At 47.0% G+C, this 24,838-nt stretch overlaps 1 protein-coding gene across 2 annotated transcripts in view; it reads left to right on the top strand.

Annotated features, from left to right (window-relative positions):
- The first annotated feature begins 579 nt into the window (after positions 1-579).
- Positions 580-24,838, top strand: part of ADGRF5 (adhesion G protein-coupled receptor F5) — a 113,135-nt gene continuing 88,876 nt past the window's right edge. Inside the window, exons 1-2 of one of the 2 annotated variants that reach the window (XM_066252179.1) lie at positions 580-701; positions 2,033-2,389. The gene's annotated coding sequence lies outside the window, so the exon portion shown is untranslated. The remainder of the gene's footprint in view (positions 702-2,032; positions 2,390-24,838) is intronic. The other variant, XM_066252170.1, reaches the window with a different exon arrangement.

The raw sequence follows: 24,838 nt of genomic DNA, 5'->3' as shown, positions 1-24,838 counted from the left end.
GGTGTAATTGCTTTACTGCCTGCCAGAGTTTAAACTGTAAACTTTACCAACAATCTTACGTTTTTCTTGGAGTCACATGTTTTCCCCTTTCAGGTGATATGTTTCCTCTCGCAGGGGATAACTGTAATTAATGTCCCTGCTACTAACGCTCACCTTATACCAACCACACGCTCCTGGGTCCTAGACCTAGGGGACCTCATGTTGAAACAGACAAGGTCCATGAGTGTTGGGAGTTTCTAGCCCCAAAGGCGATGAGGACAGTGGGCTGGTTTCCACTGCTTTGAGTTAATGAGTGTTAAAAGAGAGAGAGATAAGCATGGCTTGCTGAGGAGCAACAGCAAAGGGGCCCAGGAATCTGAAAAATATCTTCTGGAGGATGTGAGGTTTGGAGGTTTGGGGGCTGAGGGAGGGCACTGCTCACAGAACCTTCCCCAGGAGTGAGAAAGGTGGGGACAGAGAGAAGTAGAAGGGGAGTGAGGGGAGAGCGGGTGGAGGTGGGCTTCCAGGTAAAGTGAGAGTCCAAAGCCAGTGCCAGGTCCTGAAGGGGCTGGAAGCCACGTCCAAGGGTTTGGCCTTTATTCTTAGCTACGGGAAGTGTTCCAGCATGCGAATCCTGTCGTGATGATTGCATTGGACAGCGATTGTCCTGTGGGGAGGAGAATATATTGAAGATGAGTGGAAAATCTGCAAGCAGACTGTAGGTATGATTTTTTCTTTTGCAAGGTAAAGTTTACATAGGAAGCCAGGGAGGTAGGAGAAATGGGCTATAGGAAACGAGTTACAGAGGAAAAGGAGGGGGAGCTTAGGAGAAAGCGAAAAGGACTGGTTTGTTTCTCTTAGTGTAAGGTCCTGAAGCTTCACTCATGTTGTCACATACAGCAGAATTTCCTGCTTTTTTTAAGTGGGAACAATATGCCATTATATGTGTATACCAGATTTCCCTTATTCATTGATCTGTCAACTTCCTTATCAATTTATCTGCAAGGAGGGTGGGGAGGCACATGGAAGGGAGGCACACTGGGTCCTCCATCCTCAGGGCTTTTAAGGGTGGGGGTTTTAGGGGCAGTCCCTTGGGAAGATCTCAATAGAATATTCATCAGCTTTCCAGGACTGTCCTTTCAGTGTCCCGGGCTCCACTGATTAGTCAGCTCCAGTGCAGGGAGGGGGTGCGCTGAGGGGAGAAGATCCTTAGTCAATGCAGCTGGTGTGCTTTTAAGTCAGTGATCTGGTTGTGGCCTGCGCCTGCTCACACCTCCAACCCAGCATTCCATCAGCTGCAGAACGCACTGCTGTTCAGGAGATGACCGCACCCCAGCAGAACAAAATGACAATAGTCCAGACCTCCTGACAACTCAGCGGGTTAAAACCAACACAACCACAGTTCCACCCGCCTTACCCTAGCCAGGATAGGCTTCGTGGATATACAAATTGTACAGTTGCATATAGTTCCATATGAGGAAGAAGAGTCCCCACTCCTGATTTTCATGTTCTGGGGTCACCATCTTGAAATCCTTAATGTCTGAATGAGTGACCTTGTGTTCTTCATTTTGCACTGAACCCCACAAATTACATAGGGGGTCCTGCTTCCGGCAATCTATAGATGGTAGCCTGAAGGTAATTCTTTAAACCCTAGGGTAAAATGGCCTGATGACTTTAAGAACTGATCAAAGATTACACACAGGTCATCGGCGGTTCCAAAGACAGGACCCAGAGGGTCCTGCCCCATGCTGGCAAACAGAATTTCTCAGACCTGTTCTGACTTGCCTCTCTCCAGCACCTCTGTGGCGGGGCACCTGGACAGCGGCCAGCCAATTCTTCAGCTCAGAGAAAGAGGATGAGGGAGCTCTTGACTTTTGCAGGTTAAACACTTAGAAGAACTTCAGAAAGAAAGCACTGGGGGAAAGGTGGAGCTGGCTGGCTGGTCTGCTTCCCGCTGGCCGCCCTGCTCATTCTCATTTTCATGGTTCTTAGCATGTTTATTCTCTTCTTTATAGTGGCCAAAGGACAAGTTTAAATTTCTTATTTCCCCTAGGGAGCTCGGAGAGAGGCAACAGGCACCAAATACAGGAAATCATGTGGAGAGGATCTCTTATTTATGACGGTCCACGGTTCCCATATCACTTCCCTTCCCCCAGCCTCCGCCCCCACCTCCAGCCGCGCTGGGTGTCCCAGCTTTTCCTGCAGCAGAGAACAGAAAACAGTTCACCTCTGCTCCCTGAGGTCTGCGGGAGCCCTGAGACCTGCAGTCTGGTTCTGTGAAACCCTACCATCCCCGTGGCTCTGTGATTGAATGGGGGGCCCTTAAATTCCATCTCCCAGAAGAGGGACCTTAAGAAGATCTCCAGGACAGGGTTCAATTTCAGGAGCCTGCAAACCACAGAGGAGAAAGGTAGGTCCCTGCATTATTCTGCTTTGTCCTGTTGGAAGTGCCTTGAGCTGTTCTGAAGCAGATGTGTCTGTCCACATGGCTTTCCGCGTTGGCTTGCATGTTTCAGCCTGTGTCTTATCGAGATTTACTGATTTACGAGACTGTGAGGAAAATAGTGAGAGGGGAGATGGCATCTGGGGTTCTTTGAGTTTGTACGTCTTTGGATAAGGAATGTCAACCAGCAGAGTACTTAGAACATGAAGCTGACTAGTATTCTCTTTGGAGGGCAGAGCTCACTAGAAGTTGCTTGTCTGTTTCTGAATATGGGGGAAAAAGTTTACTACCCACCTTTTCTTATCAACAGTGTAGATCCCTCCCTTGAATTTTTTTTTTTTTTACTCCTTTTTGAGTTTTTTTTTTCCTGTCAGTTAAAGATATACTCGAACCAACAGAGGATTTTCTAAAAGGGATAGAAATAGGTATTTCTAATTCAGGATACCTTTGAGTTATAAATAAACGAACGGGCACTCTGCTCAGGATACGGTGGACTTCCATGTCACTTTTCAGAATTAGCTATGAAACAATTGCTCTTCCTGAAGTTTCCTGAAATTAAATGCACGTGGTGACAACACATATCAAGTGGTATCTGAGAAGATTGATTTTATTTACTCTGCTGTGATCATTGTCTGCACGGATGGTGCTCAACCCGTAGCTGGGTCAGTGAGGTCACTATTAGGGCTCAAGATAATGTGTCAACTCCCTGGAGTGGGGTCAAGACGTTCAAATAACATTACATATTTCTATAAAATTTTCTCTTTGTGTGTGTCTCTTACGGGTTTTTTTGTTTGTTTGTTTAATTGTTTTCTTCTCAGTCAGTCTCTCCTCTGGGAGAAATAGTTCATAGCGACTTCACAGAATGTTGGCCGATTCACACTTGTTTATTGAACATAGACTGTCCTCCCTTTGCCCATTCAGTTCAGGTGCTCAACACTTCCTGCTGCTCCTCTAATTGGCCTCAGCACAGTCTCCCTCTGTGTGATTCCCCCATGTCCTGCAACAGGGTCCTTGGGAAAATGCAGTTCTGATCGTGTCCCTGTCCTCAGTGCACTGTTCCCGCCTCCGCTCGCAGCCTTGCTGCCTAAAGGGCAGACTGCAACCAGCTGCATCAGGCGTCACTTGGGAGCTATCCGAGCTGCAGATTCTCCATCCCCTCCTCGGATTTCCTGAATCTGCATTCTAACCAGGTCCCTGGGTGATCCATCTGCCCATTAAACTTTGAGAAACTCCAACATCGGGCAAGTAAACCAGACTCTCAAGGTCCGCTCCTTGTCGCCCGGCCTCACCTCTCTCCACCTGAGTTTCTGGCTGCACTGACTACCTCCCGTCTCTCCAGGACGTAGCTCTGTGCCCACCGCGGTGCGATCTCTGCCCCATTCTCACCCCTCACCCAGCCCGCCTCACACTGAGGGTCAGTGAGTTTATGGCACTTCGTGAAATGCTCTGGCATCGCTATTAGCACTTCAAATGCTGGTTGCTCCATTTGTTTCCACCCTTGTGAAGTTATCAGTCTTTGATCTCTGAATCCATAGCACTTGAGATAATGCCAGGTGCACAGTCTGTGCTCAATCAACATTTATTGAATCTATGAACGAATGAATGAACAAATGAATGGATCCACCGTCTGAAGAACCCAAGTGTATTACCAGATTGAGAACTACAGTTTGAAGCATTCCAAGGAAGATGGCCAATTCCTATAACATTTTCTCACGCTCTCCTTTATGAGACTTTGCTAGATTCATTTGTCTTTCACCAAATGTTTTGAGTACCTTCTATGTGAAATGCCTTTTAGAATCGATCTCTCTCTGTCTCGATGGAAACCTCTCCCAGAAGGTGTTTCTCTATTACTGCTCCTCATTCTCCACCCCTCCATGTCAGAGACATGCATTTTTTAATAAACACATACCTTCCCACACCGTGTTCTGGGCTACGTGCTAGGGATACGAAGACAAACGACACAGGTGTGAGTCCTGCCTCCCTGCAAGTTCACATAGACAAGACATACCTTCTCTCACCCTCTGTCCTGCTTGTCCCTAAACAGCTTTAGAGAAAACTGAAGGAAGTCTGATCTCTAATACATGTTGGCCCATCCACGTTCAGACATCAGGAGCTCGAAGTGCGTTTAGTGAAGAGCCCGCTGCTGTGCTTTGGGGTCCTGACTGAGTCCTGCACCCGTAACTCATTGGCCGTGTGAACTTGGGGGAGTCCATCTCCCTCTTCTAAACCTTGATTCTTCTCAAGCGGTGAGCATGACACAGAGCTCCAGGGACCCCTGACGTCACGAGGGCGCAGAGGAGGGGTGGCCTGGGAGCCACCGCACTCACCTTCTGTCGGGCCGTGTGATTATCTGAAGGGCATTGTTCTGGAGTTCTCTGAGTCAAACTGGCAAAGAGATCTTAAGGGAGTCATTTTACCACCGCGCCATGTGCCCTGCCATGGACGTGACCGCTGTCCTTCGGGGCCTTCCGCCCGTCCAGCACCGGGTGGCAGTGGCTCCTAGGCGGAGCGCCCCGCGGCTTACGTTAATTCACTTGGCATGAGCTATCAGGAGTAAAGCTGCTTTGAAGTGGGGCAGCCGAGGACGGAGCAGTGTCATCCTCAGGCGAGCTCTGCTTTTGGGACGCAGCCAGGAGAAAGGAAGCAAGTAGTTCTACCAAGTAGTGCAGGAAAAATCTAGAAGCCTGTGGACAGAGAGACAGAGCTGACCCTCACTGTGGCAGAGCTGCGAGGACTCTCTTTCTGACTACCTCAAAGATGTGTGGTGTCACCAGATTTGTTAAGAATGAGATGTTCAGGCAGGGTATAGCATCCTTTGTCCCCAGCCTGGGCACTTCGCTCAGGTGCATAGTTAGCCGGGGGAAAACAGATACTTTCTATGTACACTGTAGACATGACCATGGGGCTCAGGCTACAGCACACTGCGCAGCACTCTCCTGCACCTGCTTGCCTCTCTGAGCACTGTTACTGAGCTCCCCTGTCCCCTGAGGTTTCCATAACAACCTGCCCCCTGGACCTCCTGGATTCCTTCTTGCTTCCTGTTGCTCACGGTTCTCTTGACTTCCGTACCTTCTGCACACCTACCTTGTCGATATTTGCCCTTCAGCAGCCAGAGCAGGGTGTTTTATTTATTTATTTTTTTGGTCACTTCCTAACTGCTCACATGAACATTAATTTCTGGCTTTTATCAGAAAGGTAAAAGGTCACATGCTGGAGAAGAAGTGGAGAAAAAGGAACACGGGTGCACTGTTGGTGGGGATGTAAACTGGTGCAGCCACTTTGGAAAACAGTATGGAGGCTCCTAAAACAACTAAAAATAAAGCCACTGTATGACCTAGCAAGTCTACTATTACTAAGTATTTATCCAAAGAAAAGGAAAAAGCTTCTTCCAAAAGATGTATGCATTCTTATGTTCATTTATATAAATATTATTTATAATAGCCAAGATGCAGAAGCAACCTCGGTGTCGCTCCACAGAGGAAGGATAGGAGGATGTGTACATTTATACAATGGAATATGACTCAGCCATAAAGAAGAAAGCAAGCTTGCCATTTGCGACAACATGGATTCCTTGAGGGGATTGTGCTAAATGAAATAAGTCAGACAGAGACAGACAAATACTATATGATGTCACTAATTTGTGGAATCTAAAAGAAAAAAAACAAAGCTCAAAGATACAGAGAACATAGGAGTGACTGCTAGAGGGAAGAGGGTTTGAAGGTTGGGAGAAATGGGGGACGGAGTCAGAGGAATTATATACTTTCAGTTATAAAGCAGTAAGTCATGGGTATGTAATGCACAGCACAGCGACCGCAGGCAGTAATATTGTAATGCAGAGTTGAAAGCTGCTGAGAGAAACTCTTGAAAGTTCTCATCAGCACACACACAAAAGGAATTCTATAATTTTGTATGGTAACTAGACTTACTGCAATGATCACTTCCCACTGTATACAACTATTGAATCATTATGTTGAACACCTGAAACTAATAGTATGCTATATGTTATTTATACCCCAATAAAAATTGAAAAACCCATTAACCTCTATTAGTAGCATAATTGCAGCAGCAAAAAGAATGTTAACATGCCTGACCAGGTGGGGGTGCAGTGGATAGAGTGTTAACCTGGGACACTGAAGACCCAGATTTGAAACCCCAAGGTCACAGACTTGTGCACAGGCTAATCCAACCTGAACATGGGCTCACCAGCTTAAGAGAAGGGTTGCCAGCTTGAGTGTGGGATCATAGGCATGACCTTGTGGTCTCTGGCTTGAGCCCAAAGGTCACTGGCTTGAACCCAAGGTTGTTGGCTTGAGCCCAAAGTCACTGGCTTGAGCAAAGGGTTACTGGCTTGGCTGGAGCCTCCCAGTTAAGGCATATCTGAGAAAGCAAACAATGAACAACTAAAGTGCTACAACTATGAGTTGATGCTTCTCGTCTCTCTCTGCCTTCCTCTCTGTCCCTGTCTGTCCTTCTCTCTTGTTAATAAAAAAATAAACAAAGTTAATATGTATGGGAGGTTTCTAGTAGCCATACAAATCTCAAAATGTATCTGAGATCAACCTTGGTTACACCTGGTTCAACATTTATCATTATTATTTTTTATGTTTTATTTTTGAATTAAGAGGAGCAGAGATAGTGAGACAGACTCCTACATGTGCCCCAACTGGGATCCACCTGGCAACCTCTGACTGGAGCCAATGCTAAATAAACCAAGCTATTTTTAGTGCCTGAGGCTGCCATTCAGAACAACTAGTTATCCTCAGCACCTGGGCCAATGCTTGAAGCAATCAAGCTAGCTACTGGCTTCAGGAGAGAAAGAGGGAGAGAACGGAGAGAGGGAGGGGAAGAAAAGCAGATGATCGCTTCTCCTGTGTGTTCTGACCTGGAGTTGAACCCAGGACATCCACATGCCAGGCCGACACTCTATCCACTGAGCCAACTGGCCAGGGCCAAATAACATTTCTTTTTTAATCAGAATCTTGTGATGGGCTAGAAAGAGGCAGACCTGGTTTTGAACCCCTATCTGCCACTTCTTTGAATAAGTAATTGTATCTTGCCAAGTCTTAGTTGTTTTTTTTTTCTTTCTGGAAATGCAGCTAATATTTAGCTCACAAGGTTATAGAAAAGATTAATTAGTTGAAGTAGTTAATATGTTGTCTCAAGAAGTACATCAGATCTTAAAAGAAGAGGCTGGCTGAGATGGTGAAAATGAGAAAATTGTCAGAATAGTTGAGGGAACCAGGAGATGCTTGAAGCGAGAAGGCAGTCTGGTGGCACGCGAAGGCTGCCCTCGAGTATTTCAAGATTGCTCTCTGTGGGGAAAGAGGTCAACAGAGCATTGATGAATGGAAATGATAGGGTAACAGGTTTTTAGCTCGCTGTGCGGAAGAATTTACCCACTATCAGAATTGTCTAAAACTGCCTTGGGCTGTGGTGGACGTTCTGTCCTGGGCGGTGAGCCAGCACCCTGAAGAGCATGGCCGGGTGTTCCCAGAGGGATGCCCACCCCGGGTGGGGCCCGGGTGGTGACCTCAGGTCCTTCCCGCTCAAAGTCATGAGAATCCTGTGATGTCAGGCCCCCGATCCAAGCCACCAAATGAAGGTCTGCAAAAAAAAAAAAAAAAAAAATCAGGCTGAAGAGTGATCATAGCTGCCTTTTTTTTTTTTTTTTTTTTTACTAACTAGCCCTGCCTATCTACTTTGACTATTTTAAAATCAGGGTCTTTTGCAACAACAATAGAGTTAGCCTGGACTTCCAGGAAAAAGCAAAGAAGAAATGGGAACAATGAGGCAGGAAAAGTTCACTCTAAACCACTCTTCTTAGGTTACCCTTTAACTAGATTGTGGGTTACTTGCTGTGCTGCAAACACATTCTTATTTGAGAGAAAATGGCCACAATTTGACACATTTTCAGCCAAACTAGGGTCAGGCAAGTAGCAGCAAGACTCAGAGCTATGTCCCTGATTTCTGTTCTATCTATAACATGGAAACACTACTATAGGCCTATGTATTCTTAGCCATTCAAAAACCCAGTTTTAAAAAATGCAAAATATATGGTTCTACCATCTTCTAAATTGCAAGGACGGTGAGTGAGATGTTTGATGTTTTGAGGAGAGAACTGGTTGGAGCTGTCTACCTGCTCTGAGTCAAGTTCATCATCAGCCACTGTTCATCTGCCTTTCCTTTTCTATTAAATGAGCCACATTAATAATAGCCTCGACCCTGGCTGGTTGGCTCAGTGGATAGAGCGTCGGTCCAGTGTATGGACCGCCCAGGTTTGATTTCAGTCAGGGCACACAAGAGAAGTGACCATCTGCTTCTCTCCCCTCCCTCACCCCCTTTCCTCCCCCTTCCCCTCCTGCAGCCAGAGGCTTGATTGGTCTGTCAGCCCTGGGCACTGAGGATAGCTCGATTGACTTGAATATCAGTCCCAGACGGGGTTTCCGGGTGGATCCTGGCCGGGGTATATGCGGGAGTTTCTTTCTCTGCCCTCCTCTCACTTAAAAAAAAATAGTAATATCCTTTCTGCCAGCTACGGACCTGGAGACTTAGGGAAGGGAGAATTTTGTTACAGTGGGTCCCGCACACATCACCCCCTGCTGCATGCTGCTCTGGGGTCCTTTGCTAATACTTTACTCTTCCTGCACTAGGAAGAACCGGCTGGCCTTGTGGTTTTGAATGCTCACATCTTTCTGCAGTAGCTTGGGCAGCATTTCAGCGTGCCTTTGTTTTCTTGAAACTTGTTTTGAAATCCTACGGCCAAAAAAGTGCAGAAGCCCTTTCAAAGAAATGGGTGTCAGCTAATGGGACATTTTGTCAAATTGAAAGAAAACCATGGCATATTTTATTCTTCATGTTTACCTACGCTTGCTTTCTTAAAAACATTTTTAAAAACCCCTCCCTTTGAAACATAATCCACTGTGCAGGGCAGAATCATAGAAAGCCACGCAGACCAGCATGTTTATTTTTAGGTGTGCACCAGCCTGCCCAGCATAGCAAACTACGGCCCTGGGAATTTCCTCTAACAAGCCTGTGTTTCCGGGCATTGTTACGGTACAAAGGGCAGGAGGAGGTCTGAGGGGAAGGCTCATGGGGACCCCACCTAGAGTGAAATCTGGAACCTGTCATTCCCTCAGTCTGCATGGTCCTGAGTGTGGGGTCAAGATGGAGGTCACCTACCAGCTCTGGGCAGATGCAAATGAGTGAACATGTATGATTATTTCTTCTAAAAATATCCCAGAGACCCACGATGGCATTTCAGATATAAAGGTTCATCTTTCTATTGGTAGTTGAGGATCTAATGTTCACCCGTGCTGCGAAGTGGATCCTGGTCCAGCCCAGAAATGAGCATTTCATCTGAAGATCCTGGAATAGACTGTAATTAGTAAAGGGTGGTTAAGCATTGTATAGTAATAAAAGCATGCATGTACGTGCATACAGCCCCGACACACCACACACACACACACACACACACACACACCCCACACACATACCACACATGCCACACATATCACTCACATGACATATACCATACACACACCACACACAGCACACTGTATACACATCATACATACACACCATGTGCACACACACCACACTCCCATGAGCAGCTATCAGATGCCTGAATCACCCCGATCTTTGCTATTAATGTTTTCTAGGCCAGTTTCTGATCCTTGATTTATTTATCTACAGCATGGGTACAACCAACCTCACATCCTAATTAGTTTGGGCCTAAATAAAGTACATTACCAGTAAAATAACTCACACTAGATTTCTGCTGAAGATTTTAAATGTTGGTTCTAAAATGCTTTGGGTTCCTTATGAGAAATTACTGTGAAAATATTCACCCAGACTGCACAGAGTTTTGTTGTTTTTGTTTTGGGGAGTGTGTGCATGTGTGTGTGTGTGTGTGTGTGTGTGCGTGTGCGTGTACGTGTGTGTGTGTGTTTGCCACTTCAGAGATAGAAGCTTAATTTGTTACTTAACTAGCACACTTTATTAGCAGAACTCGTCACACCTTGGTCAAGCCTTCCCACTCCTGGGGAAGGTCACTGCATTGTTATTCAAGGTTACAAAGCTGCAGGTCATGTCTAGGAATCCTTACAGAAGGTGCGCGCAGCCGTCTCCATCCGCGGGGTGAGGGGTCTGCAATCTGCAGCCCCACGTGAGCCGGGGGTTCCTGCACAGTCAGAGACCCAAGAAGCAAGGGGACTGGCACGTTCAGACGCCACCCCTGAGCCAGGACAGGACTGCTGAGCTCGGTCTGCAGGTGGATGTCCAGGCCCCCTCCAGGGCCACACGTGCAGGAAAAGGTGCTCTAGCCCTTTGGTGAAAATGCATGAATGTTAGTAAAATTGCTTTTAAAGACTGTTTTGTTTGCAAGTGTTTATCATCAGATACCCCTCAGGGGTTCACAGGGCAGGTTGCGAATGTCCGAAGTGGGGCCTGGGAATTTCCTTCCACAAGGAATGCGCTTCCTCTCTTTGTTCCTCCGCAGAGAACAAGTGGAAGCGTTACTAGCGATCCTTAGTTAACCCTTTCTCCTGTCCAGCGCTCCCGGGTCCGTCCCCACATCACAGAAAAATCATACATTTGGCCTCTAAGGAGTAGAAGGATTTCGGACTTGGGTCATGTGTGTGCGCCAGCAGCTTTGCGTCTATGTGTGCCTGTCTGTGAGCGCGTGCACGCGTGGAGAGGAAATAGATAATAGAGCATACATTCAATATCATAACATGCACCCCATCACTGTTCAGACCAGGTAAAACTTCTGTATTCTTTACCATAATATGCTTTCCTACCAAAATTGCTGATCCAGTTGCGGTTCCCTGTCCCCAGGGCAGGACATGCCTAGAATGACAGTTGCTTTTCCCCAGTGGAGTCTGCTTTTATTGGCTAAGCCAGGACATGATGAGTTGAAAGATCTTTCAGTCAACGACGTTATTTATTGAGTGTATGCTACATATGCTCTGCTAGGCGTTGAGGGGGAGCCTGCAAGAAACTCAGAGCATATGATATGTTTACACAAACACAAACACATGCTTGCATGCATTGTAAGCAAGAATGCAAAGATGCCAGATAACTGTGCACTTTAATCTCAGGAAGATCGGAAGAGGCACAAGAACCCCACCCAGCTGAAGACTAATTATATCCAGAGACGTTTCCATGGTATCTTCACTGTCCTCAAATGTGCAAACATTAGTGTGGCCAAGTGCATGCATGCACATGGACATATGTGTGCACACATGCACACAACCCTCGTCTCAGGAGACTGTTTTGCCTCCTCAGAGGAAAGAGCTCTCTTGGTCTCACACCCCCGACTCCAAGAAAGGATCTGCCTCAATACCCACCTCTCTCCTCGTCCCTGTCTCCGGGGAAGGGACAGCCCTGCTCTGCATCCAGAGCTCAGCTCCCACCTGCTCGCTCACTCCCAATGGCCCAATGGCCTCACCTCTCCTCTCTGATTGGCTCTGTCCCATTATCACCTAATTCTGTGTACGTCCTTCTCATCCCAAACAACAGGAACAGCAGCTCTTTCCCAGCCTCGCAGTTACTCTTCCTCCTCACCAAGAAATTCTTGAAAGAATTATGTATATTTGTGTCTTCATGCCATCACTAACCATTCACCCTGCAAACCATGCTGTTTTTTGTTTGTTTGTTTGTTTTTTAAATAAACCCCTTCTATTTAAATCTTTTTTTTAATTTTTTTTAAAATTTACTCATTTTAGAGAGGAGAGAGAGAGAGAGAGACAGAGAGAGAGAGGAGAGAGAGACAGGGGGGAGGAGCTGGAAGCATCAACTCATCAACTCCCATATGTGCCTTGACCAGGCAAGCCCAGGGTTTCGAACCGGCAACCTCAGCATTTCCAGGTCGACGCTTTATCCCACTGCGCCACCACAGGTCAGGCGCAAACCATGCTGTTTTGTCTCCCCGTCTGCCCCACCCCGACCCCGCCATGCACCTTAGTGAATGCTCTTGGCAAACTTCTTGATGATCTCTGTGTGCCCAATGCCATCTCTACCATCTACAGCAGGGGTCTCAAACTCGCGGCCCGCGGGCTGCATGCGGCCCGCCGAACAATTTTGTGCGGCCCGCAGACTAATCCACGAAGTTCAAAATATTTTGGATAAAATTAAGTAAGCCTAGGGGCCTACTTGTATTTTTCATTTCTCTAGCATCCTAGCTAGATATTAGCTTAGTTAACAGCAGTTGTGATGCAAACTACAGTTTCTGGTCATTTTGTGACACTGAGTAAACTGCATGTACGATTGTGCTTGTTGTACTGATTTTTTTTGTTTTCAACTGCAGTGAGAAAAGTGTTGCGTAACAGTTGCCTTTTGTAGACCTAGTGCGGCCGCTGACGGCTGTGATGTTGCTCTGCGGCCCACATGCTGAGTTGAGTTTGAGACCCCTGATCTACAGCATTTGATATTGTTGACTGCTTACCTCCTCTTCTCTTGCCCCTGCCTTCGGGGACACCACAGTGTCCCGGTTTCCGGTTTCCCTCCTACCCTCTGGCCGCACCTTCTCAGTTTTCTTTGCAGGCTCTTTTCCATCTGCTGTCCCCTTAACTTCCTGATGGCCATGACCCGGACCACCTCCTCTTCTCCATGTATACCCGCTTGCCTGCCACAGGTCACTCCTCCATCTAGAGGTCTCTTTTCTCCCCTTTCTGACAAGGAAGCTACTGATTCTCTTAGAGCATTCTTACTTTTCTTTTTTAAGTGAGAGGAGGGGAGATAGACGAACTCCCACATGTGCCCCAATTGGGATCCAGCCAGTGACCCCCATGTGGGGCTGATGCTCTGCCCATCTGAGGCCATGCTCGTAACCAAGCTACTTTTTTTTAGCGCCTGGGGTGGAGGGCTGATGTGCTTGAACCAATCGAGCCATGGCTTTGGGAGGGGAAGAGAGAGAGAGAAAGAAGGGGGAGCGAGAAGGGGTATAGAAGCAAACGATGGCTTCTCCTGTGTGTCGTGACTGGAAATCAAAGACAAGACATCCACATGCCAGGCTAATGCTCTACCATTGAGCCGATTGGCCAGGGCCTCCAAAGCCCATTTTAATGCCCTCAGATGACTTCCTTCTTTCACACCTCCCCCGTCCCTGTGCAGAACTGATCTCTCACCTAGGTGACCTCACAGCACTTGAACCAGCCTCTGGCATGGTGCTTTTTGTATTTGCATTCTCAGTAATTGTTCACAGCCACTTCTTTCCTGGGTTACACGGTTGCCATCTTATTCTTCTTTGTATTTCTAGCCCCTAGCTTAGAACTTGGCACATTAAGTTTTTAATAAGTGTTTAATAAAGAGTGTGGGGGTAATATAAGTGTCATTTAACAAACAGACATTTTGGTGAACTCATCCTTGAGCTTAAATCAAATCCTTACTGTATAGGGATAGATACGTATATTAGTACTTTTTAAATTTTAATATAATTTAAACTACTCACATTTAGAATACTAACAATACCTTCAACTCAAAATCACAATTCTCAACACTTCCTATTTTAGTTTTCAATCCCCGTTTAAAAGCCAAAAGAAATGGCAACTCTGACTTCAGAGTGAGTTTATATTTCCTCTCAGGGAGAATTTCTGAATGCGTCATCAATGACATTGTATTCTCGGGCACCTGAAGCAGGGTTGCCATGGCGGAGCAGAACTAATATTTTGCCAAGGTCGCCACTTCACCCTGGAGCTGGCGTTGCATAAACCCTCCACGGCTGCACTTGCAGGCCTTTTGAATTCACAGAGACAGAGGCCAATTGACTGAGTTGTTTGGAGGAGACCTGTGGGGACCCCAGGAGGAGACAGTACGCACTCAACCATCTCCTGTCTCCTGGAGTGTGCAGGGCAGGGAGGGGTTTCAGAGGGCGGAGCCAGAAGCTCACCCAACCCTGCGGGGGCGGGGTGACGGCACACCGCATCCTCCGTTGGGCTACAGGACAAAATATATGAACTGCTATTTATTTTGAAAAATTCTCATCCCTTTAAAATTTCTGTTTTGGGTTTTTGTAATAATGAGTGTAAAATTTTAGTACCAGAGAACAGAAAAGTAATACATAAAATACTGGAGAGACCATGCATGGGTCAAAAGCACCAGTGGACAAATTGGCTGGAACGCTGGTCAAAATGCCGATTCCCAGGCTCTCCCCTTCCTGGGGATGGGGGCAGGGAAAGGAAGCTGGGCTGCGGGGTCCACATTTTTCAACCAGCGCCTTAGATGTTTCTTCCAAAGTGTGATGTACTTTTTTTTTTTTTTTTTTGTATTTTTCTGAAGCTGGAAACTGGGAGAGACAGTCAGACAGACTCCCGCATGCGCCCGACCAGGATCCACCCGGCACGCCCACCAGGGGGCGATGCTCTGCCCCTCCAGGGCGTCGCTCTGCCGCGACCAGAGCCACTCTAGCGCCTGGGGCAGAGGCCAAGGAGCCATCCCCAATGCTCGGGCCATCTTTGCTCCAATGGAGCCTTGGCTGCGGAAGGGGAAGAGAGAGACAGAGAGGAAGGAGGGGGGGGGGGTGGAGAAGCAAATGGGCGCTTCTCCTATGTGCCCTGGCCGGGAATCGAACCCGGGTCCCCCGCACGCCAGGCCGACGCTCTACCGCTGAGCCAACCGGCCAGGGTGTGATGTACATTTAATTATGCATAAGTAACCATATTTAGACAATATGTGCCAGTTTGTGTTTAGAAAAGTGTTTACACTGGTGGCTTAAGGGGCCCCTCCTTGCATTCCTCTGGTAGATGAATGATTTTGCCATCTGGGCTCCTGTTTGCAGGGACATTCTTCCTGCTGAATTTGCAACCCTCTCTGGGTCACAGGTTGGGAAGAGAACCCTATACTGCTTTGTGCCATTTCTCACATCGTCACGTGTTTAACTTTTTGTTTGCTTACGTCTTAACATCTTATCTCGGAGTGCCGTATAACATGGCGATTAGAGCTGGGTTTGGGGAGATTTTTTTTTAAGTGGGGTTGGCAAGTTGCTCAACCTTTCTAAGCCTTTTCTAAAATGTGAATAGCTAATTAGTCCATAGATTACTGTGAAAATTAAATGCCATTGAACATAAATAATTTTTTAAGAAGCACTCAGTACAGAGACCCAGTGATGAAATTAACTATTGACAAGAGATAGCAATTAATATTAACAACAAAAGTATCATCAACACTAACAATCATGATAATAAACTTTGTGAGTTTGAGAAACCTGTGAATGATTTGTTTTTAGAGAACCTTAAACAGTATCCTTTACAAAAGGGGCTCAAAAATATTTGTCCGGTAAATGAGTATGTCGTCATTTATTGGTAAAAATAAGATTTTGAAAATGTCAATATGTAAGTAAACTACTAATGTAATGGTATATGTGACTGGAGATCAAACTTGGGCTGCTCTTGATAAAACAAATACTTTTGTGCAAAAATAATCTGCTTTCTTACATGCTGTCTGTAAATTCACCTTACTTCATCAGGCAATTCTACCCATTGCTTGTGTGTTTAAATTTCATATCTGCTAGAAATGACTAAATCTGGTTTTTTTCTCTTTTACTTGAGACCCACTGTAGTCAATAATTTCATAAATGACAATTTCAAGAACATGTGGCTTTTCTTTCTTGTTATGAATTATACTTCAAAAATAAGACCTCTAATTCTGGGGTTGGCTAATCTCTATTTCCTATTTCCTGATTACCTTAGTTCTGTTTATAACTTCAGAAACTAAACCAACAAACTCCATGTACACACACACACACACACACATACACACACACACTTCCAAAGGTTATAAATGTGGGTGGTGTTGTAGACTTACAGCGCACTGTATCAAAGAAAAAGGAGAAAGAAATAGTAGCAGCCGGAGAAGAAATAAGAAAATGTGGAGAAAAATGCGAGGGGGGGGGTGATTTCTTAACAGCAGAAGTGGCTCGGGACCCTCTTTGATCCTTTCTGCTGCTAGCATCAAAGCCCTGAGGCTTCATTTGCATTGGGTCCTGCTCTAGGCCCTTGAAACAACAGTTCTATGAGATAACTATACCACTGTCTCAATTTTATACATGAGGAAACTGAGGAACAGAGAGATCAAGTAACTTGCCCAAACATTCATAACTAGTAGTTGGTAGAACTAAGACTTGAACCCAGGTAGTCTGGTGTCATGGCCCACACCCTTCTTCTCTCATCGCACCTCTAATAATGTGCCACCTCGAGGACTGATTCATAACAACCATTGACTGAGCACCTACCTGTGCCTGAGATGGAGCGAGGTACAGGGCACAGAAGAGTAGACAAACGAGGCCCTGCTCTGGAGGGTGAGAGTCGGGAGTGGGGCGGTCACAGGAGAGCGGAAGAGTTCGTAAAGGGAGCATCATAACACAGTTCAGCAGGTGCTTCGACAGAGGGAAGTGAGGAGTGGATGTGTACGCACAACTAGAGTGAGTCAAAGGCAGTTTCTTGAAGGGAATGACCTTGGCCTGGGCCCCGAAAGACACTGAGAGTTAGACGCAGGGCAATGGAGGAAGGAGGCAGTTTCAGGCAGAGGCTGGAGAATGCGATGTTTGCAGGGCACCAGGGTTCAGAGAGGAGAGAGTAAGGTGAGAAGAAGGAGGGAGGGAGCAGAGGAGCTGGATGTGTCAGCAGAAGCCCTGATGATTAAGGGTTTTAGTTGAGGATAACTGTGTCACTTTGGAGACGGGACAGGCTCCCCAGGAGCAACCGCAGCGGCTCATCTCTCTGCCAGGGTTTTCCTAACTGTATGCAGATCTTCTGATGCAGCTACTGGTCTTTCAAAGTAAGAACCCTATTTTAAAAGAACAATCATGTCATATATATATATATATATATATATATATATATATATATATATATATATATATATATCAATGGTTATTAAACTTCGTGTGCATCGTAATCGCCTCTGGAGAGCTTATTTACACACTGATAACTGGGCCTACCCCACAGTGTTTTAGATTCTGGAGATCTGGGCATGCCCACGAATTTGGAATTCTAACAAGTTCCCAGGCAGTGCTAGTGCTGGTCTGAAGGCCTCTCACAGAGCAGGATCCCTGAGAGTGAGGCCAGGAATTGAGCCAAAATTATTTAGGTGATTCTTGAGCTGCACTAAAATTTGCAAACTCCTGGGAGGAAGAATGACCATCTTACCTTCTTTACTGGAATGCTCCTTTAATTTTTCAATATTTATGTAGTCTCAGAAAATCCAACCCCATGAGATTCTGTTGCACTTGGGCCTGGCAGTGGTCAAAATATGGTGACTTGTAAGGTTCTTTGGGACTTTCAGTATCAGCCCTTTGCAACTTCTGTTTGTGAAGCAGGAAGTCACGTTATCCAGAGCAAACACTCGAGTCAAGGGTTTGCCTCTTTGCAGGGCTGTAGAGCTGTGGGCTTTTGAGCAAGTTTCTCGACATTTCGGGACAATTTGAATCTGAGCCTTTAGAGAAAGGTCTGTGAGTGTGGAAATAGGTGATGGGTGCCTTGGAGTGTGGCCTGGTGGTGGAGGCCAAATGGTATCCCTGTGGTTGTCATTGCCTCTTAGACAGATAAAGTAGGAAGAGGCTGGAAGTCCAAAGGCTCCTTGAACAAGGGAGTAGTTGGAAGGGTGGATGGAAAGAAAAGATCTTGGGTGTTTAATGCTTCCCTTTGCTTAAAACAAGATCTACCTTTTTCATGTCAGGATCACAAACTAAATTTCTCATACCAAAGATTCAGAAGAAAAAGAGTCATGGGGAAAACAGCAAGTGGCCAAATTAACATTCTTTAGCGCCATGAGTGATGAATCAAGGCCTGGCTTCAAGGAGCAGAAATAACTGCAGGTCATCAAAACCATGTTCCTGTGAGGAACTTAACCACCTGTGTCTATGGCATTGAGATGCAAATGATCCTGCAGATCTAGAAGCATCCGGAGGTCCTCATTCACCCAAAGTAGATTCAATTCCATTAACTCATTTCTTCACAGAGAGGGAATGGGCTAAGTACATATATGTTTTAGGATTTTTCAATAGTCCATAATTTCTTTTTTTTCCTTAGTTTACCAGCAAAATTTATTAGTGGGACACTCCCCCCCCTACTCTGTAGCCTCATAACAAAATTCAACCTTTACTGAAAGTGACTTTTGAGTTTTGAAACAATGGGTTCAAAGGGAAGTTACTAGAAATAATTAGAATTAACAGTGATTGTATAAAAAGGAAATAAGCAGAAAACTACTTTCATTGAGCTCAAGAAACAATCAACTATTATTCACTTGCTCTTTCCCCTCATTTGTTTAATTTCCACTCGGGGATTTTACTTGAAGTCCTCCATTACACCAATCTGGTAATCTGTTTATTGACTATATGCCTCCTCCAGCTCACGGGGCAGCCCATACCTCCCAGTTTCTGATATCCCCTCTTCAACTCTGAGCCCAGTGGGTTCCAAGCCCAGCTCATCCCTGCCCATACTCAAGTCAGGTACCTTGAACGTGGCTACTCACCTGTCCATGTTTAAAAGCAAGATTCCCATTCATACAGTTGGAAGAGAATCACATAAAAGAGGGAGCAATGAGTCCTTGACGCTTTTGATGCGACATAGTCAGAAAAATGGGATACAATTTAAAAATGAGGATTCTGGGCAGAGGGTGAGGGCTCTGAGAAGCGCTGTGGAGTGGAACATGGATGGCAGTCTCTAGAACAGCAGTTTCTAGAGTTTAGTTTACACAAGAGGGCTTCTAAACAAACAGAGATTTGGTCCCCACCCTGAGACGCTAGTAAGAAGATCACAGCCTTGAAAGTCCTGGTCAGTGGACACCTGTCGGGCTATCAAGCACCTTACCTGTGAGACTCACAGGGTCTCGTCTCTCCCATGGTGAGAATCCTCGCAGGTGGGCTGCATGGAAGGGACGAGAAGGAAAAGGTTTCCCTCCACCCTCTAAGGGTCCCTGGCAGGGTCTGAACATTAGACTGATAAAAGTTGGTCGACAGCAGAAAAGCACACACATTTATTTAGTCTAAGCTTTACACGATACAGCAGACTTTATAAAGAAAGGAGGGCCTGAGGAAACAGTTAAGGCTGAGTCTTTTTATTCGAGGTTTGACAAAGAGTAGAGAGTCGAGAAAAGCTACAGTAGGCCAAGGAGCACTTGGTGAACTGGGGAAACAGCGCCACGCCCGTTCAGATTCTTCTTGGCATCTCTCTGTCTCGGAAATAAAAGGCTCTTCTCCTCTGGGTGTAGGGAGGGCACCGCTCACCTGCAGGTCTTACGGTCCGCTTCAGGGGAGAAGGGGGGGGAAGGTCAGAGAGAGACCTTCTCGTTTCTGTCATTTGCTCAAACTCCTTCAGCTGCAAATATCAAAAATGCCAAGGGGCCATGTTTTGGGGTAGCAGTCCTGAATCTCGTCAGAGAACAAGTCACCTCCAGTGGCCCCATCTGCAAGAACCTCACTTTCCTTTTTGACAAGAATCCCCCAAATTTCTCATGATCGGTGGCCTCCTAGGTGCTTGACAGAGCAACAACAACAAAAATTCTGAAACAGACAAGCGTTGTTGGCCAGTCAGCAGTGTTTATCAAGGGTGTGAGGGACGTGGGAGGGAAGCCATCCCTCTCAGCTCTGATTTTCTGCTTGTGAGCTGGCAGATGGAGGGCCCGGGCTGGGAAGAGGGCGACGCTTTAGCAGACACCGGAGCCTTGCCCTTCTCCCAGCAGAGGATTTGCAGAGCACGCAAGGGAACTCCTTCTGCAGGCTGTCCATGCTCAAAAGGTGTGCATGCTTCCCAAACACACAGGGTTAAACTGCAACTCATAATTCTTCACAGACTACACGCAGCGGAAAGTGTTTCTGGTTGTTGATAGCTCCTACTGCCCCCTTGCAGTTAGGATGGTGGGGCACGGAGGACACTCTGCTTGGGAGATGGAGACACACAGTCGAAGGCAGGAGCCACAGTAGGCCTGGACTGTTCTGCTTAACACAGATAAGAAAAACTGAGGACCCAGTGGAAAACCCAATAACGCGAGATCTAAGCTAGTGAGGACGGTTGGGGTGGTGGAAGGGTCGGAAAGGGGGTTTTCAGTACCCTAAAAGAAAGAGGGGCATGATGCCACCTTAGCAGCACGTGTGTGTGCACGCGCACACACACACACACACACACACACACACACTCCTTATAGCCCTACTCCACTGTATGTTGCTACATAGCAGTTTTACTCACCTGATATACTACAACTTATTTGTTTGTTTATTGCCTTTATTACTGGATCAGTTAAGACTTTGGCAGAAGAGAATGACACTCCGAAGGCTGACTGAAATGGTGTAGGCAGCGAAGGCAATCGGGGATTGTCAGCACCGAGAAGCCCTTGACCGCCGCCCTAGGGCAGAAAGGGACAGGAGGTTTGGGCAGGGGGTCAGAGGGGCCCGGCAAGCCCTGTGGATGTGGGAGAGGGGGACCCCCAGGATCTGCGGCTGAGGGTGGAGGAACACAGCCATGGCCCACGCCGTAGCCTGGCACAGAGGGGTGGGGAGTACATGCCTGGCTCCCTCTCCTTCATCCTTGTCCCCCACTGGGACACTGGGGTCTCCCACTGCTCTTTCTTCCCGTTGCCCTCCCGGATAACAAGGGTGTGGGGCCGGCCTCCCGGGGCACAGAGCAGGGCAGACAAGGGCGGAGAGGGACCTGGACGCCAGCCAGCACTCTCCCCCAACTAGAATGTAAATCCTGGGCTCAGTCATTTTAGTTACTGCTTACTCCAGGAACTAGATTAGTGTCTGGTGCATCGATTTTCAATAAATATTTGGTGAAAAAAATGAACGATGTGTGGCGTGGATGAAGAGACGTATTTAAAACAAGGATTTCCAGGGGTCTCAAACTCAACTCAGCATGTGGGTCGCAGAGCAAGATCACAGCCGTTCGGCGGGCCGCACTAGGTCTACAAAAGGCAACTGTTACGCAACACTTTTCAGTGTCACAAAACAACCAGAAACTGTAGTTCGTGGATTAGCCCACCCACTGTCCCGGTTATTTAGTCTTGCACTAAAGGCATCCTTCTCATTACTGCTTTCACGAGAAGGAATTATTCTGAGGGGCAGGCACAGCTGGCAGATCTGGTGAAAAGAATGAGAAGAGAGCTGGCATCTGATTACACATATTATGCAAATCAGTTATCTGGGCACTCACTCCACAAGTTTCTAGTTCTTGCTCTATGAGCAGCAGGACTTGATTAGCAGTAGATGGGCCCCAAATGCCGCGCGTGCAACGGCGGGACCGCAGTGGTCTGAGGGTGCTGCAGCCATGGAAGGGCTCAACCCAGCCCAGCCCAGCCCAGCCCAGGCAGGACACCGGGCGCAGACATGAGGCAGCCCTGGGTCCCATCCTGCCCAAGTCAGCCGCTCTGAGACCGAGCTTCCTGTCTATAAAGGCGGGGGGGGGGGGGGGGTTAGGAGACGGAGCTGTGAGGCTCGGTCCGGACCTGTCCCACTGCCTGGCGTGGTGCAGACCCTTCGTAGTAGCCATATGGACTGTTTCTTGCACGAGACGAGGTCTAATCTTGAGAGAGGTGTGGACAGCGCCGTGGAGGCGCTGCGGCCCGTAGCCCTCCGCGTCCTCGCTTAGGGACAGGGTCAGGAGGTAATAGCACAGCCCGTCCCCAAGCAGGGCTTCCTGCTTCCTTCCTTCACGGTCAAGTGGAAGGAAGTCTGGTTTCCCTTCTGATCCCCGGTCCGCTCCACACAGCACACTTGTTATTTTTCTTTCGGGGGGCCTGGTGGGCCTCGGCCTAGACCGAGAGAGAGAGAGAGAGAGAGAGAGAGAGAGAGATAACTGTGCAGCATTTCCTTCCTCTGGTCAGGAGATGCTTCCAGAAGGAGCTGGAATGAGGGGCAGGTGTGGGACTTGGGGAGGCGGAAAGCATGGTGAACCTCCCTCGTGAAGATGGGAAATGCATTAGTGAGTTTGGGCGTTCACGTGGCTGCCTTTCCAAGCGCTCACACCTCCACTCCACCTTGCTCGTGGGAAGAAGTCCTTCCTCTCCCCTCTTTGGGTCCGTGTCCCTGAAGGACTGCTCTGAGCTACAATGGGTGGGCGACTGTAGAGAGGTGGGGTGACTCTCCAACCCAGAGGTCTCCCGTGCTGGAGTGACAACCTTAGCTAAGACATTCTGGGGACAGTGGCACGGAGCTCTGGTTGGGGGAAGAGTCCCCCCTGGGTGCAGGCAGTAAGTGGTACTTGTTCCGCAGAGAACTTAAAGTCAATAATAATACCAATGAAATGTCCTTTTTTCTATTTATGTATTTTTACTTTTCAAACAGTTTACGTTCAGTATTACTCTGGATCAGTTTCAGATGTACAGCATAGTGGTTAGACAGCTGTGTATTTTACAGAGTGATCCCCCTGACGTTTCAATACCCACCTGCCCCCCTACATAGTTATTACAGTGTTATTGACTATCCCCCTGTGCTATCATCTCCATCTCTGTTAAAAATCCTTTTAAAAAAATTATCACGTGATGGCAGTGCCAAACAATGTCAGCAATAACATGCTGTTCCTAAAAATAGTTTTGTTGATCTAAGTTCTCAACAACTGCTGCGCGCACTGGTGAGTTTCAGTAATACAACGTAAGCTTATAATTAATATTTTTTTCTTTCTTTTTTTTTTTTTTTTGCATTTTTCTGAAGCTGGAAACAGGGAGAGACAGACTCCCGCATGCGCCCGACCGGGATCCACCCGGCACGCCCACCAGGGGGCGACGCTCTGCCCACCAGGGAGCGATGCTCTGCCCATCCTGGGCGTCGCCATGTTGCGACCAGAGCCACTCTAGCGCCTGAGGCAGAGGCCACAGAGCCATCCCCAGCGCCCGGGCCATCTTTGCTCCAATGGAGCCTTGGCTGCGGGAGGGGAAGAGAGAGACAGAGAGGAAAGCGTGGCGGAGGGGTGGAGAAGCAAATGGGCGCTTCTTCTGTGTGCCCTGGCCGGGAATCGAACCCAGGTCCTCCGCACGCTAGGCCGACATTTATTACTTATCTTTTAATGAATGTTGTACTCTTCATAGAAGTTAAATCAGAAAACTCAGCTATATCCTGGCTCCTGACCCAGAGGGCCTGAGCTGCATGGGCTCCGTTCCAGACTGAGTCTCCTAAGGGCCTGGAACTGTATGAGCTTGCTCTAAGTGTCTCTAGCCCCTGGGGTATCATCATACCCCCTGGTATGACCTTGACCTTGACCTTGAACAGAAGCTTCATCATAAGCACGTCGGCAGGTGGTTGTCAAGACAAAGAAATCGCTTCGCTCCTGTCATTCTGTGGGGCCACATAGAACTTTTATTTGTGTTTCACATTTAAAACAGTGAAGGGAAGTGCAACCTGCCAGGCGCACCCTTTGTATGTGGCAAGTACACGTTTCAGTTTACAGTGAAATGTCTTCCTGAGTTTTAATAATATCTCAAAGTGAAATGCTTTATTATTTTTAGTTTTTTTTTAAATGGAACGCTTACTCAAAAAAATAAGGGTTATCACTGAAAATAGTGTTTTCCGATTAAAAAAAGAAAGAGAGGGAAGTTAATAAAAGATGTGGTCCAGATGTTAAAAACGCTAGATGTCTCCAGGGTCCAGAATTACGTGGGCCGGTTGCGGCCTCCTTCATTACCTCCGATTCCGCAATGCAGAGACGTGTGAGCGGACATGTGTATTATAAGTGTACACATGCGTATATGTGTGTATTCGTGGATTTAAGAAACCAGTGTCTTTCTTTAAGTCATTACGTGCTTCCTGGAAAAACATAGAAGTATACTGCTATGTTGCTCTTGTTAGTACATATCAATAATCCCTGGGCACCTGAATGGAAAGTGAGGCTGGCGCTTAGGCAGGGATGATGCGAGAGCGTTTCTAATTTAGACTAGTATGTGATCCGAGGGCCAGAGGTCATTCATAAGGGTGCCCATATTGAGTGAGAGCCCAGCAGATTCAAATAAAGGGTGCCAGCCAGAGAGGTATCTATGAACTGTGCATATACTGCCATCAAACACAAAGACCAGCACTTAATGATCTCAAATAAAATGGAGAATGGAATGACATTTGAGGAATTCAGGAAGAGACTAAAAATATATGTGGTTTTTCCTCTTCATGTTTCGGGTCACATGAGGCAAAGTCAAGGGGTGTGGGCCTGGAAAATCATGTATTGTTGATATGTAGCTGTGTTTTGTGTACTACGTCTCAGGTCTAAAAATAGTTTAGAGGTCCTGAAAGGCAAACTTTGAATTATGGAAGGCAATGTCATTTGGAATGGTCTTGAACTTAGAAAACTGGACTTCTCATTGTCCTGGGATTCTTTGGAGGGGGGCGGTGTGGAGGGTTGGGCAACTTCCCTGTACCACGGTGACATCTGCACAATGCTGGGCCATTTCAAAGGGCAGTTGCAGCCTCTGTGAGTACATTCCCCTTCATCTCAAACTCTGTAT

The sequence above is a fragment of the Saccopteryx bilineata genome, chromosome 1 (genome assembly GCF_036850765.1).
Source record: "Saccopteryx bilineata isolate mSacBil1 chromosome 1, mSacBil1_pri_phased_curated, whole genome shotgun sequence".
NCBI lineage: Eukaryota > Metazoa > Chordata > Mammalia > Chiroptera > Emballonuridae > Saccopteryx > Saccopteryx bilineata.
This window is presented reverse-complemented; position numbering and strand designations above follow the sequence as displayed.